The following is a 5,317-nucleotide window of genomic DNA, read 5'->3' on the forward strand; positions in this document are numbered from 1 at the left end:
CCACGAAGCACAAACCAGATGGGATGGCGTATCGCTGTGGTAGCCATGCTGGTTGCCTTGAATTCTAAATAAGTCACCAACAGGGTCACAAGCAAAGTACCCCACACCATCACACCTCTTTCATGCTTCACGGTGGGAATCACATATGCAGAGATCATCTACCTTTAGTAGTGGTTTCTTTGTAGCAATTTGATCATGAAGGCCTGATTCACGCAGTCTCCTCTGAACAGTTGGTGTAGATATGTGTCTGTTACTTGAACTCTGTGAAGCATTTATTTGGACTGGTAACTGTAATGAACTTATCCTCTGCAGCAGAGGTAACACTGGGCCTTCCTTTCCTGTGGCAGTCCTCCTGCTAGCCAGTTTCATCATAACGCTTGATTGTTTTTGCGACTGCACTAGTTGTTGACATTTTCCACATTTACTGACCTTCATGTCACATCTTAAAGTAATGATGGATTGTCGTTTGTCTTTGCTTATTTGCGCTGTTTTTGCCTTAATATGGACTTGGCCTTTTACCAAATAAGGCTATCTTCTGTATACCCCCCTACCTTGTCACAACACAACCAATTGTCTCAAACGCATTAAGAAGGAGGTAAATTCCACAAATTAACTTTTAACAATGCACACCTGTTAATTGAAATGCATTTCAGGTGACTCCCTCATGAAGCTGGTTGAGAGAATGCCAAGAGTGTGCAAAGCTGTCATAAAGGCAAAGGGAGGCTACTTTGAATAATTTCAAATATATTTTGATTTGCTTAACACTTTTTTGTTTACTACACGATTCCATATGTGTAATTTCATAATTTTGATGTCTTTACTATTATTCTACAATGTAGAAAATAGTAAAAATTAAAGAAAACCCTTGAATGTGTTGGTGTCTCCAAACTTTTGACTGGTACTTCATATTTCATGGAGAAGAGATGTTGAATGTTCCTGAATGATGCGCCATGATCAATTTTTGACAATATGACCGAGCAGCGCAGATGACCATTCGATTTGAGTAGCCCGGGCAAGCGGTTCAACCCGGGCAGGTTAATCCTATCCCCTCAGTCTGAAATCGCAAAAAATCGTCCATCACCATATGGTAACCGCCCTCTGGTCACCATAATCCAAACTTTTTCGTTCCGTTTCCGTTAAATTCAACGTTGCACCCCTTTCTGTCTACACTACAGCACGTGATTCAATGAAGCAACGTTGGCAAGCCAGAGGTGTATTCCTTACGCTGAATCTGTTGCAAAACGTTTCTTAGACGGAAGCAAACGGAACAAAACGGAAAGGGATCTACCTGAATTTGTTTAATATAAATTCTCATTTTGCATCTGTTTGCACTAATGATTACTCCCCAGAGCTGCGGTCAGGGTGAGAATTGCACAACGTGCCACATAAATGGTATAGTACCATTATTCTACAATTAAAATATTGTTATTCGTTAACTCGCTACAGACCTGTTCTGTATAACTGTATCTCTGATTTGATAATCATATCCATCTCCCTCCGTAGACGCTCGTTCTCCTCTGCTGAACGGAAGATTTCTTCCCGATACTCCGCTATAGTCTTCTCTACAGCCCCGAATATCTCCACAGCAGCCGCCGACAAACGCTCGGTAACGAACACATTCAGCAACTGTAGTTTGGACATATTGGAGAGGACAATGAAAGTCTGGCTGTTTGTTTTATCAAAGAAATGTTTAAACGTCTGTCTGCTTCAGCCGAGCGGGTTTACACTACCTAGTAGATACCTTTGTAAACAACAATGTCACGTGCTGCGTTTTCTATTCATCAACCGCGAACGGTGTAAGACTGCATTACATTAGCGCCACCTGCTGTCTTGGAGCACGTCAAACCAAGTCCGGAGGCCGTCAATGAACTGGGAGAAGTTTGAGCTGAATTTGCCCTCCAGGCAAGCAACTAGAGCATGTCATCTATACGGAGAACGGGCGTGTGTGCTCTGTTGTAGACAGCCGTGAGGACTTCCTGTAGCCAGCAGTGTCCTGGAGGGTAGGTCCCTGAGTCAGAGCTAGATTCAGTTTACAGATCTGATGGACTAATGCTTTTCCCTCTCCACAAATTACACAATTTGTTCTGTTATCAATTGCCAGAAAACATCATATAAAACATATTCACAAGTTGGATGTGTCAAGAAATTCACAATGACAAAGTATGAATGTATTGTTTTAACTTCAGATTCACTTCAGGTTAAGCTTTTATGTAACCCCTTTTGTGAGTGATCATATAAGACTTCAAGTTTCCTTTCAAACTAAAGCATTTGCCACATGATTTGCACTGGTAAGAGATCTCCCATGTGAAACACGCTGATGACATCTTAAATACACTATATATACATGAGTATGTGGGCACCCCTTCAAATTAGTGGATTTGGCTATTTCAGCCACACCCATTGCTGACAGGTGTATAAAATCGAGCACAAAGCCATGCAATCTCCATAGACACATTGGCAGTAGAATGACCTTACTGAAGAGCTGAAGGATGACACCTTTCCAACGAATATCTGCCCTGCTAGAGCTGCCCCGGTCTATTGAATGTGCTGTTATTGTGAAGTGGAAACGTATAGGAGTAACAAAGACTCAGCCGCCAAGTGGTAGGCCACACAAGCTCACAGAACGGGACCGCCGAGTGGTAGGCCACACAAGCTCACAGAACGGGACCGCCGAGTGGTAGGCCACACAAGCTCACAGAACGGGACCGCCAAGTGGTAGGCCACACAAGCTCACAGAACGGGACCGCCGAGTGGTAGGCCACACAAGCTCACAGAACGGGACCGCCGAGTGGTAGGCCACACAAGCTCACAGAAAGGGACCGCCGAGTGGTAGGCCACACAAGCTCACAGAACGGGACCGCCGAGTGCTGAAGCGCGTAACGCATACAAATAGTCTGTCCTCGGTTGCAACACTGACTACCGAGTTCCAAACTGCCTCTGGAGCTTCATGAAATGGGTTTCCATGGCCGAGCAGTCACACACAAGCCTAAGATCACCATGCGCAATGCCAAGCTTCAGCTTCAGTGGTGTAAAGCTCGCCGCCATTGGAGTTTGGACCCGTGGAAACGCATTCTCTGGAGTGATGAATCGCACTTCACCATCTGGAAGTCTTAAGGACAAATTTGGGTTTGGCGGATGCCAGTAGAATGCTGCCTTCCACAATGTATAGTGCCAACTGTAAAGTTTAGTGGATGAATAATGGTCTGGGGCTGTTTTTCATGGTTCGGGCTAGGCCCCTTAGTTCCAGTGAAGGGAAATCTTAACGCTACAGCATACAATGACATTCTAGACGATTCTGTGCTTCCAAATTTGTGGCAACAGTTTGGGGAAGGCCCTTTCCTATTTCAGCATGACAACGCCCCCGTGCACAAAGTGAGGTCCATACATAAATGGTTTGTCGAGATCGGTGTGGAAGAACTTGACTGGCCTGCACAGAGCCCTGACATCAACCCCAACAAACACCTTTGGGATGAATTGGAACGCTGATTTTGAGTCAGGCCTAATCGCCCAACATCAGTGCCCAACCTCACTAATCCTCGTGGCTGAATGGAAGCAAGTCCCCACAGCAATGTTCCAACATCTAGTGGAAAACCTTCCTAGAAGAGTTGAGGGTTTTATAACAGCAAGGAGGACCAATTCCAAATTAATGCCCATGATTTTGGAATGAGATGTTCGATGAGCATGTGTCCACATACTTTTGGTCATGTAGTTTACCTTAATGCGATGTAACTTTTCTTGCATACAGGACAGATATATGGTCTCTTCCTTGTATGAACTCTCATATGCAATGTCAATTCCATGGTTGAAGGCTTTCCCACAGTCTTTACACTGACATGCTCTCTCCCGTATGTGTATCTTTGAATGGATGGTCAAGTGTCCCTTACATGTGAAGCTGTTGCCACATTGTTTACACTGATAGACGTTTTTGTGAGAAGACCGATGTCACATGGTCTGACAAACACCGCTCTACCTCTGCCACCATTTACCACAAATGCGGAAGTGCAACATAGGCAGATTGAGAAGCATCCAATGCAAAAAAAAAAAAACATCTCTAGCTTAAAACTGACAGATTTGTATTACGTTACTTAGATTGATGCACCGATGTGTCAATGGACTCTAGAGGGTTACACAGGAAAGGTAGTTTGTTTCCTGGATTATGTCAAAACAAATGTGATAGGCTACATCAATATTCTAACATGCAAGTACAGATGTGATAGGCTACATCAATATTCTAACATGCAGTACAGATGTGATAGGCTACATCAATATTCTAACATGCAGTACAGATGTGATAGGCTACATCAATATTCTAAGATGCAGTACAGATGGGATAGTGGCCCAAATGTCCTGTATGTCATTGTTAAACAATTGAACAAGAACTCCTGTTGTTCAGAAAGATGAGATTAGAAAACGTTTTGGTCCAGTAAATTTGCACAGAATGGGAAAGTGTCTTTGGCGCTCTGGCTTACATTAAATGGATGAAAACATACACATTACATTAAGCATTTACATGTCAGTTCATCTTATTTAGAATTGTCACTGAGGAGGGGATTTCTCCAGCCATTCTTCCGTGCGAGTGGCACCTTTCATCTCCAACCAGACTGCAGCATTTGGAAGGATAATGCAGTGGGTGGGTGTGGTCGTTGAAGACCTGGAGTGCTTTCCTTGTAATGTTCTGTTTGTACAGTTCTGCAGTTGTGGTTGTTTTGCTGCTGATTATTTTGCTGACCTGACTGGCAACTTTTGCCAGTTTACTCCTGTCCCTGAACGAGAGGGTCCCAATTCCCATACCAGGTGGAGATGAAGGTGAGAACACTCTCGATCAGGGATCTTTACACCATGGTCAGTGTGTGTTTGCTTGCATTATTCCGCATCTTACCACCAAGGCATTGTTCTTTAGTCTTGGTGAAATGGACGTTAATTAAGCTATTGTCAAAACATGTCACGAGGTCATCAATTAATTGGGAGAAACTTGAGCTGGATTTGCCATCCAGGCAAGCAACCAGAGCCATGTCGTCCGCATACAGGTATTTGATGAAGGCGAGGTCACTGTTTTTGCATACAGTTGTTATTTGTGTATACGGAGAACAGGAGTGTGTTCTGTGCTAGATACATCTGTGACGACTTCCTGAAGCCAGCAGTGTAGGTCCCTGAAACTGAGCGCTAGATTCAGTTTACCAATCTAATACTGACTGGTGATTTCCCCTCAACACACATTACTCAGTTTGTTCTGTTGTCAATTGCCAGAAAACAACATATTTATTCAGAAGTTGGACGTATTAAGAAATTCCCAATGACAAAGTATTAATTTGTTGTT

General features: G+C 43.6%; 1 long non-coding RNA gene across 2 annotated transcripts; it reads left to right on the forward strand.

Moving 5' to 3' along the window:
- The first annotated feature begins 1,159 nt into the window (after positions 1-1,159).
- On the forward strand, positions 1,160-2,279 carry LOC135542762 (uncharacterized). 2 transcript variants are annotated; one of them, XR_010456128.1, is made up of 2 exons: positions 1,160-1,392; positions 1,504-2,279. It is a non-coding gene; the product is annotated as an uncharacterized LOC135542762 (long non-coding RNA). The 2 variants fall into 2 exon arrangements; XR_010456129.1 differs by having other exon boundaries at positions 1,160-1,362.
- The last annotated feature ends 3,038 nt before the right edge of the window (positions 2,280-5,317 follow it).

This window comes from Oncorhynchus masou, chromosome 6 (assembly GCF_036934945.1).
Source record: "Oncorhynchus masou masou isolate Uvic2021 chromosome 6, UVic_Omas_1.1, whole genome shotgun sequence".
NCBI classification, from domain to species: domain Eukaryota; kingdom Metazoa; phylum Chordata; class Actinopteri; order Salmoniformes; family Salmonidae; genus Oncorhynchus; species Oncorhynchus masou.